Source organism: Anolis sagrei, chromosome 5, assembly GCF_037176765.1.
Source record: "Anolis sagrei isolate rAnoSag1 chromosome 5, rAnoSag1.mat, whole genome shotgun sequence".
NCBI classification, from domain to species: domain Eukaryota; kingdom Metazoa; phylum Chordata; class Lepidosauria; order Squamata; family Dactyloidae; genus Anolis; species Anolis sagrei.
Genome location: NC_090025.1, coordinates 186,954,540 through 186,967,352, shown reverse-complemented (window position 1 = coordinate 186,967,352; position 12,813 = coordinate 186,954,540). Strand labels below are relative to the sequence as shown.

The window sequence follows — 12,813 nt, the reverse complement described above, 5'->3', positions numbered from 1 at the left end:
GTCACCAGAGAAATGACATAAGAATGTCAAACACAAATAAAAAATATCCAACACATTTCTATGACACCATTTTTAACTTTCTAGCTAAGCAACAGTGAAATTCCCTCCATGGATTACCTATTTAAAGAATCTCTACCCGCTTCTTTAAACATAAGAGGTCACACATAGCAGCTTGTATGGTTTCCATAAAAACATGACAGTCCCAAGTTTGTAGGCGTGCAGTGACACAAAAGAAAAGAAAAAAAGGATTGATGAGAAAAAAATTAAAAATCAACAAACACTTTTTAAATAGCAGTGTTTTGTAATTACTGGTTAGGATGAGAATAGTTCAAGACAAGGAGTATCCTAAAGTAGTTAGTATTTCAGCTTCCCACCTCCTTCTGTTAGCAAACCACTATTAGTATGTCAAAAGCTTCCTATTGCTTCAGTGCAAGACACAATAACGTTGCTAATAACGAGGTGTAGTTAATCCCAGAATTGGCCCGTGGAAACCTCCTGAGGCCACTGCGATTTTTGTGAGCAAAAATACATCAATTCCAACAACTATTTCCATCCATGTTTAGAACAGATCTAGAACCAGAGGTATGTCGAATGAGTACAAACTCAGATCAAGAACAGCATATCTCCAACCAGTTTAAGAGTAGGGAACTTGTGACTCTCTAGGTCAGGGGTCCACAAACTTTTTCAACAGAGGGCCAGGTCACAGTCCCTCAAACTTTTGGAGGACCGGATTATAATTTGGAAAAAAAATGAATTCCTATGCACACTGCACATATGTTATTTGTAATGCAAAAACTCTTAAAAGCAATACAATAGCTAAAACGAAGAACAATTTTAACAAATATAAACTTATTAGTATTTCAGTGGGAAGTGTGGGCCTGCTTTTGGCTGATGAGATAGGATTGTTGTTGTTGTTGTTGTGTGCTTTCAAGTCATTTCAGACTTAGGTTGACCCAGAGTGAGGGCCAGGTAAATGACCTTGGAGAGCCGCATCCAGCCCCCGGGCCTTAGTTTGAGGACCCCTGCTCTAGGTGTTGCTGATTTGCAGTTCCTATCACACCTAATCAATGTTGAAGGATAATGGGATTTGCAGAACAACATCTGATGGGACATGTGTTCCCTATTCTTGAACTAAACCAGTTGAACCAGCTACACTTTTATAGCCTGCTCCTAATATAAGTTCCCATGCCAGGCTGGCTGATTTCATGTAAGGAACTCTATTTTACTGTGTGATTGCATACAATAAGACATTGGTATCCATGGGGGTTGGAACCAAACCACAAGGTCCAATTGTATTTGGAAATTGACATTGTACCTAAAACAGGAAACATCCACTACTCTGGTTTTCTTTCATAAACTGACCAGAACTCCGCCATCTGTCCTAACCTAGTCAGCTCATTCCATGCTGCATCTTTCCTCTCTGATTCCTTAAGACTTAAGAAGGATAAGAAGAAAGAGAAAGTAATTATCCGACTTCCTTAAAATGTGACTGCACATAACATTTGCAGATCTGAAGCAAATCCCAGAAAGAACCCAGAGCTTTACTATACAAATGCTGGTTAATCAGTTGCAAAACAAAGGAAATAGGCCACCTAGAAACAAGGCAAATTTAAAAGGGCAATTTCTTAGAAAGGAGAGCAACAAAGAACAGTTGGTGCCAAGCGTGTCCCACGGATTGCTCCTAAAGAAATTGTATCCGCCTCTTAGTACCATACTAGATTTCAATTAGGGAACGTTTGTCCAGTTTTGTCCAGGGTTGGCTCCACAATTAAAGCAAAAAGCAGAGACAATATGTTTTGCAGGAGCCAGTTGACTCATCACTATGATGTTGTTCATTCGTTCAGTTGTCTCCGACTCTTCGTGACCTCATGGACCAGCCCACGCCAGAGCTCTCTGTCGGCCGTCACCACCCCCAGCTCCTTCAAGGTCAGTCCAGTCACTTCAAGGATGCCATCCATCCATCTTGCCCTTGGTCGGCCCCTCTTCCTTTTGCCTTCCACTTTCCCCAGCATCATTGTCTTCTCTAGGCTTTGCTGTCTCCTCATGATGTGGCCAAAGCACTTCAACTTTGTCTCTAGTGTCCTTCCCTCCAATGAGCAGTCAGGCTTTATTTCCTGGAGGATGGACTGGTTGGATCTTCTCGCAGTCCAAGGCACTCTCAGAACTTTCCTCCAACACCACATCACTATGATAATGGAAGCATAATTCCCTCTTGTTGTGGGGAAAGCAACAACTTTACTTCCCAGTGATCGAAAAACACAATTCTTGAGTATCACAAGATATGGAAGTCACGAAGGATCTCTCCATGCTTCCCTGTAGAATAGAGTGGACAGTTATGTTGGGGCTGAGGCACAATGGCCAATTCTCCCCAGGATCCCATGGGAAATAACACAAATACAAATATCTCTGTTTTCTCCTACAGTCTGTCTCAAGTTAGTAAGGTCTCATCAATTCTTCACACCATTTTTACTAAGACTGTAAAGGAAAAACATCATTTGGAGAGTCAATGTGCACGTTTTAATGTATGTTGGAGGGCTTTCTGTGTGGTTTAGGGGCTAAAACAACAAAATGCAAATTACTTATTTTAAAAAAATGGGAGCTCCAGATTTTATAGGAATTTGGGGGTTTTGAAGGATTGGAGGCTTCAGAGGCACAGAAGTGGTGTCCAAAGGTCACATGTGCATCCAGGTCACACTCCATCTACCCTGCCGTATGTGCCATCCAAACAGAAAACAGTTAGGACTGATGGCAGCAAAGTGAAGAAACATTTCTCTGGAGCTTAGTTAGGTATTGAGAAGCAAACCCAGGCAGGACAAGGAAAACCAGCTTCTGGTTGGTGCCCTGCCCACTTCTCAGCCCAAGAGAAGCTCGAAACCAAGAATCCTGTACTTCCACAAAGAATACACCCCTGTATTTTATATGCAACATGTAGGTGTACATATTTCAGATAGCAATCATTTAGTTTTGGAGCCTGTACCAGCAACTCTCAACCTACTGCCTAGAGAACAATGAGTGTCTCCAAGAGCCTGGAAGTTGGCCATGTTTCATTTATGCCAGGAGTAGATAATATAGTTCCCTACAGATGTTCTGGATCACATATCCAGTAAATCCTGACGCCTGGCTCTCTTTCCAAGGCAAATGGCACTAGAAAACATCTGAAGGTGTCAAGTTGCTTTCCCAGGCTTAAGCATTGATATGAAGAGGAAGGGAAACAAATATTTTGATGTGGCACTCAGCAAATGGAGTGGGAGGCTTGTCAAGATGGATAATTCAGCAATCACAACAGAACATATTGCTTAATCAATGAAAGAAACACTATGTATAAATTCACTTGATTACAATGATGATATTTTCACTTTGACCAGTGTCCTCCAAAGGCAACTCTTACTGCTGTCAACTATTTAGTATGCTAATTGCCATCATTATATGATTGCCTTGCAGCAGCAGAGTGTTGCTCGCACAATCAATCTGTTTCCCACAGGATTCTCTGCCCGGAAGGATGCTACAAGCTCAGTGCACACCTGCAGCCTACTATGTACCCCCCTATCAGGAGACATCCATATCACTCTCCCCTTCTCCATATCATGCCTCACAGAAACACATTTTACCAAGCATATCTTTCTCCTGGAAGTGGGCCTTCATGGTCAGGTGCATCACATCTGACGGTTTCAAACAGAGCTCTAGGAAACCTCTTGGAAACATACCAGATGGTCCGCACCAAGACAACTGAAAACACCAAATAATAGAATAGGAATGTTTACATTCTGAATGAGAAAATTAAAGTCACAAATGTTCTTGAAAGACTGCTTGTGTGCCCACTCCTCATCTTTCCCTGTGTTGAGAGTGCAGAACATGACAAGTTCATAAGCTCTATCAGTGGGGCCCAACAGATATGGCCAGTGTCCTACGTAAGATAAATCTGTCAAGGAGGAGATGCTCCATTTTTCACTTACATCTACTTCTACCATGATGAAGCACCCTTTAGACAAGGGCTTCAACTGTGCACATCAAGCCTGTAAAAATGTATTTGTAAAACATTTGAAAAATGTGTCACCCTTTCCAGTAGACCACAAGAAAACTGGGTCAGGAAATGCATTTACATACGTACACAATATTTGTATGCATACACACTTTCAAGGGCAGCACTTTTAACAACTGAGAACTACTTGTATTCCAAACAGCATCGCTTCCACTTTGAGATAAATCAGATATGTTTACCATGGGTGCTCTGTACCTTTTTACATTGCACTCCAATGCCAATCTATTCAAAAGAGTTGTTGCATTCATTGATGTTGACTGCCAGGTAGGCTGGTCAAGGTCTACAACCGCAGTGCGGCAAAATGTGTCCCTAAAGGTAGAAAATAAAGATTTTAAGAAGTTTAGGCTAAAATCCTACCTTAATCATCAATTGAAAGGTCTGATTTCAGGGGGGGAAATGAACAGTGGCATACATTACAAATCATGAGATAATACAAATAAGAAAATATTCATTACATATTATATACTATGAAGTCCACTAAAACTCAGTCAAGGATTTTAAAATTACTTTAAAATTACTGTTTAGCCAATGTTCATTGTATAGGAGAGACTAATAATATGCTAAGAAACTTGGTGGGGTATTACTAATAATCATTTTCTGCATAAAGTATGGTATTAGAGGAGAAAGAAGGAAATTTATCTTAGACATGGAGCTTCACTTCCTGAGATATTGTAATTCTGCTTCTTCATTCTGTCATGTTTTTGTTTTATCGTTTTTACTATTCAGGCACCTTGAGTATATTGACGGAAAACACAAAAGTGTGATAAATAACTACTTCCGTTACTTCATAACTGTAATATTGCAAGTGTTATGAATTGAAATGTAAATATCTGATATGCAGGATGTATTTTAATTCACTGGACCAAATTTGGCACAAATATCCGATAGGCCCACATTGAATACTGGTGGGGTTTAGGGGGGGATTTGATACTGTCATTTGGGAGTTGTAGTTGTGGGGATTTATATCTAACCGTTAATCAAAAAGCATTCTGAACTCCACCAACGATGGAATTGAACCAAACTTGACACAAAGAACTCCCATGACCAACAGAAAATACTGCAAGGGTCTGGTGGGCATTGACCTTGAGTTTGGGAGTTGTAGTTCACATACATCAAGAGAGTACTGTCAACTCAAACAATGATGGATCTGGATCAAACATGGCACAAATACTCAAAATGCCCAAATGTGAACATTGGTGGAGTTTGGGGAAAATAGGCCTTGACAATTGGGAGTTGTAGTTGCTGTGATTTATAGCTCACTTACAATAAAATAGCATTCTGAGCTATAGGGACAAACTTCCCACACAGAACCCCCATGACCAACAGAAAATAATGTGTTTTCTGATGATCTTTGGCAACTCCTCTGACACCCCCTCATGACCCCCTCACCCAGGGGTCCCAACCCCCATGTTGAGAAACACTGGTTTAAAGGATAGCAAAACTTCAGATGCCATAACTCATAGTTTTCAGGTAAAACACACAAATGGGTTTAAGTGACACATGATTAAGGAAGGAAGTTTTGCTCTGGATTTTGCGTCCACATGAGATTTAAAATTATTGCATTACATAACAAAGTATTTTCTGTAGGAATTTTGCATTTCAAGGCAATTAACTTTTAAAAGTGATCATTATCTTACACCATTCACTTTCAAATACTTCAAATATACAACATTTTTGACAAAATCTTTCCAACAACAGTTTATTTCCTGTAGTTTGCAAAAAAAATGGCACAGTGCCTTTATGGCTGACTGCACATTTCATATCTGTTATTTCTCCCTTACTAGGCATTCCTAAGCCACAAGCATGTGCAGCATTTTTTGAAGGAGAAAAAAAAAACCTCAAAAAGCATTGGGAAACTTGGGGAAAAGAATAATATACTACTAATTATAAGATAGGGTTTTTCCATGACAAAATAGGAGATTGGATACAAGTACAGAAACAGTCCAAGCAAGAATTTCCAATCAGAAAACAGATGGGATCCAAGAGTGTTTACATGACAAGAAGTTGTTTAGCAATAATGCTCAGATATCACCATGCAACTGGGACATATAACCAAGATGTTTATCTCAAGCCCAGGTGGTTAGGGCAAGCGCATATTGCAAAACCTACCTAAAGGGCCCTTTATGCACATTAAGACATGAAGCTTTAACAGAAGTATAGAAGCTGTCTGAATATTTTCCTATCTAAAGAGCTCCCTGTACTTTTAAAATTAATATGTTAGGCGACTGTTGTCAGTAGCCAGTATCCTTGGGTAGCTGCCAGGGCCTCCATACAACTTCCTGTAAATTTTTGGGGACTCCCAGTATCCACAAAGGCCATGCTGGCTCAGAGACTCTAGGAACCATAGTTTGGAGAAGTAACTTTTGTAAGCTATGATATTGCCACCTCTTTTCCTTCTCTAGGTCTATCAGCACAGCTCCATGCTCAACTTCTGGCAGAAGCTGACCATAAAGAAGCAATGGACAATCTAGTGATGTCTAGAAAAACCACATTAAACAAATATGTGAATAATCAAATCAATAAAAACAAAACCTAAAATTGTGGAAGGTTGGCCAAACAGCTGTTCCAGCTTTAGCCTGACACTTGAGAGTAAAGAAAAGGCTCTATTGCTGATTTAAACTGAATTTTTATGCAAAACATTAACCACTAAGTTTTACAGAAGCTGCTCTTTCAAAAACTCTTTATCAGCTCCTAGTAGTCCTCAATCACATTTCTGTCAGACACCACACAACACCTACATCAGCATTTACCCCACCTTGCCCCGCTTAGACCATAATTTTAAGACCAACATGATAAGTATCCTAAGACCTCCAGCTAAATTATATGATGCTTAAAATGTGATCCACTGAAGGCTTTGGCTACTATAGTTATAGTTATTAGAAATTCCATTCTAATTACAACTCCACCCAGCGTGAAGACAGGTCCTATTTAGGATGGGTGCAGATTCTTCGCAAGTAATAGCTTTAACAGGAACAGCGCTGAATATTCTCATGTCTCTAAGCACTACAGTGCTATAATGCAGTTTTTATCATTTTCTGAGTTACTTGAAGTAAACTCACAGTACCTACACCAAGGGAAGTTGACTTCAAGAAGGATTGTGCAACATGTATTAACTCCTAGTGCTCCTGTATCCGCCTCTCCAAATGACTATGCACCAATCAGGAGAACTTACTACCAACTTTGGTTGATATGCCAGCTGCGCCCCTTCTAAGATTCAGAGGAGATAGGAGTGCATGCACTACTTCAAGGCTGGCCTTCTGCAGTGCACTTTACATTGGGCTGCCTCTGTACCAAGTTGAGAAACTCCAACTGGTTCAAACATGGCAGCCATATTAGTTGCCACATGGGATTGTTAGCCACCTTGAGTCCCCATGGGGAGAAAGGTGAAGTATAAATAAAGATAATGGTAGTTATGGGAACATCTAAGCATATTACGCTTGTGCTAAAGTCACTCATTCGTATTGTTGATGCACAGTGTCCCCTTTATTTTCCTTTTAACTTATTTATTATTTGTTTACAACATTTATATTCCACCCATCTCACCCCGAAGGGGACTCAGGGCAGATCACAGTACACATACATGACAAACAGACAGGACAGACAACAGATAGAAGTATAATGTCGGCATTATTCTCAACTTCGGTGTTCTGGAGGCTGTGCTCGATTCCGGTCACAGAGAGGTGCTGTCACTCCATCCTCTATGATGAAGAGCCCTTGATCACAGACTTCCTCCTTCCTTTGATCACCGGCAGTTTCTGGTATTTCCTTTATGGTGCTGTAAAATACCTCCACACTTAAGTGGTGTCTGATTTCTCTACTCACAGCTCACAGCTGTTTTTGAACTGCTTAAGTGGACAGTAAGATGGGCTGAAGGTCAGGTGCTCACCCCAACCTGGGCTTCGAACTGCCAACCTTTCAATTGGTAAGATTATTGCTGCTGGTGATTAACCAGCTGTGCTAAAGCCCAACCCTTAACTTCCCAATTAAGACTAGGAATACATATATTAACATATGTATTTGTATTGTATTTTAATTCTTGTAATATGTATTTTAATATATGTATGTTCTGATGGTATGCTGTAATGTATGTATTTTATGGTATTCATTTTATAGTGATGTCTTTTAACTGTTTTGTGCCCTACCTCAAGTCAAGAATATTTATTATTAAAGAAAGGTGTTCTTTCAGGTAAAAAAATAGTATTTATTAATTTGTAGTTTTCCCACTTTTGTGGAGATCCTGTGCCCCTAACCCCAGCAAGTGTGAGGCAAAATCAGATGCCTTTTTACTCAATAGCAAGCTTCTTCAGTCCAAATAAAGATTATTGCTAGCCTATAAAAGACTACCTGGATACTTTACAGCAAATGGCCCATCTATGGACTTAAAAGGGGGCAATCAACAAAGGTCTTGTGGCACATTTATAACAAAGCACTTTATTCCAACTTATGGTAAGTTTTGGAGCCACTTCTGTTGCATGCGTCAGATTTATTGAACTTCCAAGAAACAGGATCATCAGCACAAGTCTGAGCAAAACCTCTGCTTGAGCAAATATAAACTTAACAGCAATGACTTCCCTTGAACAACAGCTTAATTCCAATTTGCATATCTGCCTGATTTTTTTAAAATATATGGTATATGGCATTGCCATCATTTTGGCAATCCCATATACCAAGACAAAGAGTCAACAGACTGACCATCCATCAATTTGGAGATAATTTTCTAGATCAGGAACTGTTCTGTTGCCTACGGTTCAATTCTGAAGTAAAGAGTTAAACAAACAGCCAGCAGGGAAATAGTCCAAAACATACCAAAAGAATTTGGGCTACTGGATCCGTTTTTTTCCACCTTAGCAACGAAGAAATGCCCCAGCTTACAACAAAAGCAAATAACTTCCTACCATTTAACAACCTTTCCTGATATGCTGACAAATGAGAAAAAGGAATAGTAGAAGCACAGATCAAATATTTGCAGCGACACTCCCTCTTCCTCATTCACAGTTTCAGCATATTTACACACTAAAGTATCACTCAGCAAGCTGCTTCCAGTACTCACTGCTTTGAAGGTTAACAAAAATGATAATGTTTTAGGGTTTCACAACTACCACTTAAAGAACTATTCAAAGAAGGAAAGCCTGCTCTAAAAACTGCAGTACTATACATTCTTATATCCTGATCCTATACATATTCACTCAGAAGCAAACGAAACTAGGCTCAATGGAGTTTAACCACTCTCAAGAAAATATGCATAAGATTACAACTCTATTTGGAAGCAGTGATGTCGAACTCAGCAACATGTGAATAATTGCAGGACCAAGCTAAAAGAGGTCTTTGTTAAACTTTAAAGAAGACACTTTCCACAAAATAAAAGACAATCCAGCTGGCCTGAGAGTCTAGGATTTCAGGGACGGATGCAAACTTTGAACAAAGAACTTATGGGACTTGGAAAATGATACAGAGCAACTCTGAGATCGGTTATTCAGTGAATAGTAAATAGTCATTTCAGCTCTTCCAGGGAAACAACTATTCAGTTTAACAACCAGTTCTTCCATAAGTGACTGTGCAAGAAGTGAGGAAACCAAGTATCATCTGAAAGCCTTTTGCACTGATCATAAAGTGTACCATACCCTTAGAATACTCCCCAGGTATGCCAGATTGCATCAACTACACATTCAAAGAATATAACTCCTGTAATCCAAGGTTTTTTATGCCCTGAGTGAGGATTTCCTTCTGCCCTACACAAGAAACCCAGGACTGTAACATGAGGCATGAACTCATTATTAGCAGCCTCTTTCCTTCCCAAGAGTTTCTCACCAGGAAATGTAAATTTCATGTTTATGTTCCAACTAAAGTCGCTCAAAAAGTTTAGTGCAATTTCTTCATTCCCACAATGGGTTTTTTGTTATGGTAGCAGAATGGGAAATGCATACTTTTGAAACAACGTGTATACATAACTCAAGGCAAAGGGTGGATTCACACATTTGCACAAATTCTTACAGATCAGCGAGACACCATCCAAAATACTTTCCCTCCAAACTCCATGTGCTGTCACATCTTTCTATACCTAGCATCCTACGCATGCTTGCCTGGATGTAAGCAAAATATACAAAGTGTCTCAATTCAAAACCCTTTAACAGCTAATAGTAGTGATGATGATTATCTGAAGGCTAAGTAAATACACTACTATTGAAGAATAATGATAATAATAATGACAATATGCAAAAAATATAATCCAGAATTTTGTTATGAGTGTTAATAGAAGTCCATAGAAGCTGTGTTGATTGTTTGAATGTTAAGTAGGCACATTTATACTACAAATAAATACAATAATAAAGAAAAAAAAGCAAAGAAATCAGAGTTTTAAGATGTAATATGCATATATTTTTGGAAGGACATAGAATCATAGAATAATTGAGTTGGAAGAGACCTCGTAGGCCATCCAATCCAACCTCTGCCAAGATGCAGGAAAATTGCATTCAAAGCACCCGACAGATGGCCATCCAGCCTCCAAATAAGGAGCCTCCACCACATTCCGGGGCAGAGAGTTCCACTGCTGAACAGCTCTCACAGTTTGGAACTTCTTCCTAATGTCGGGCAGAATCTCCTTTCCTGTAGTTTGAAGCCACTGTTCTGCAGGGCAGAAGAAACAAGCTTGCTCCCTCCTCCCTATGACTTTCCCTCACATATTTATACATGGCCCTCATGTCTCCGCTCAGTTTCCTCTCCTCTTCATCCACACCAGACTTTCTCCCACTTCTATTCAAGGTCTCATTTTAAAACTTTTCCTTTGTATTCCCCTCAATGGCGGTGTTCCTTTGAATCACTTCATATATTTTCATATCTACCTGGGTGTGAACAAAACATTTTTTAACAACTTCCTTCTGAACAAATAGACAAAGACAAGGCTAAAAGGAGATGGGAGATATATCTATATAAATAAAAATGTAATGTTCATTTGTGGGATTAACATAATTCAAAAACCACTGGGCGAATTGACACCAAATTTGGACACAATACACCTAACAGGCCAACGAGTGACCATCACTCATAAAAACACTAAAAAACGCAGCAGAAGAGACTTAAAAAGCCAAAAAAAAATACATTACAACGCATGGGCAAAACCACATATATACACAAGATACGCATACATAAACACACAAAACACATATACAGAGACTAGGCCACAGCAACGTGTGGCAGGGGATGGCTAGTATATATATGTGTGTATATGTGTGTGTGTGTGTGTATTAGTGGTTCTCAACCTGGGGTTCCCAGATGTTTTTGGCCTTCAACTCCCAGAAATCCTAACAGCTGGTAAACTAGCTGGGATTTCTGGGAGTTGTAGGCCAGAAACATCTGGGGACCCCAGGTTGAGAACCACTGATATATAACCTTTTCCTTCATCCACACCAGACTTTCTCCCAATTCTATTCAAGGTCCCATTCTAAAACTTTTCCTTTTTATTCCCTTCAATGGGGGTGTTCCTATGTATATATAAACACACACACACACACACACACACACACACACATATATATATATATATATATATTCCTTTTCCTTCATCCACACTAGACTTTCTCCCAATTCTATTCAAGGTCCCATTTTAAAACTTTTCCTTTCTATTCCCCCACAATGGGGGTGTTCCTATGTGTATATATATTAAATACACACACACACACACACACACATATATATATATATATTCCTTTTCCTTCCTCCACACCAGACTTTCTTCCACTTCTTGTCAAGGTCCCATTTTAAATCTTTTCCTTTCTATTCCCTTCAATCCTATGTATATGTATATGTGTGTGTGTGTGTGTATTCCTTCTCCTTCCTCCACACCAGACTTTCTCCCAATTCTATTCAAGGTCCCTTTTCAAATCTTTTCCTTTCTATTCCCCTCAATGGGGGTATTCCTATGTATATAAAAATACACACACACACACACATATATATATATATATTCCTTTTCCTTCCTCCACACCAGACTTTCTTCCACTTCTTGTCAAGGTCCCATTTTAAAACTTTTCCTTTCTATTCCCTTCAATCCTGTGTATGTGTGTGTGTGTGTGTGTATTCCTTTTCCTTCACCCCCACCATACTTTCTTCCACTTCTATTCAAGGTCTCATTTTAAATCTTTTCCTTTCTATTCCCCCACAATGGGGGTGTTCCTATGTGTATATACAGGGTTAGTCAAAATGCATAGGCCAATAAGCCATTCAATTGAATGGCTTATTGGCCTATGCATTTTGACTAACCCTGTATATTAAATACACACACACACACATATATTCCTTTTCATTAACCCACACCTGACTTTCTCCCCCTTCTAGTCCAGGTCCCATTTTAAAACTTTACCTCCTCTCTTGGCAAAAGCAGGCCTTGACCCTTGAACCACCAGCCAACCCTACCTATTGAGGCCTTGGCTGGCTCCCTTTGGCCTCCTCCTCGCCTCACAAACACAAACCAAGGGCAGAAGAAGAAGAAGGAGAAGGGGGAGTGTCCAACCTGAGCCACCCTAATCCCATGTGGAATCTCAAGACACTTTCCCTCAAAGCCCCACAAGGAGAGGAACACACCCTTTGGCTTGATACAGCTTCATTTCCTCTTCTCCCCCATTTAGGGATTAAATGGGCCGGTCCGTCCTCCCCCCGTTCCGGTAAGTGGTGCGTCCCATTCTCCCATTGGAAAGAGTGGAGCCGCTCAACGCGCTGCCGCCCTAGAGGGAAGTCGGAGCAAGTCGCTTTCCCTATTTCTGAGAATGGTCGCGTCCATT

At 39.9% G+C, this 12,813-nt stretch overlaps 1 protein-coding gene across 6 annotated transcripts in view; it reads right to left on the bottom strand.

Annotated features, from left to right (window-relative positions):
• The window catches only part of USP6NL (USP6 N-terminal like), a 166,903-nt gene that overhangs the window by 153,809 nt on the left and 281 nt on the right, over positions 1-12,813 (bottom strand). Inside the window, exon 1 of one of the 6 annotated variants that reach the window (XM_060776517.2) lies at positions 12,617-12,801. The exons of 2 other annotated variants lie outside the window; for them this stretch is intronic. The gene's annotated coding sequence lies outside the window, so the exon portion shown is untranslated. Of the gene's footprint in view, positions 1-4,234; positions 4,257-12,395; positions 12,585-12,616; positions 12,802-12,813 lie in introns of those variants that run through there. 3 more of the 6 variants (XM_060776518.2, XM_060776516.2, XM_060776520.2) reach the window with 3 other exon arrangements.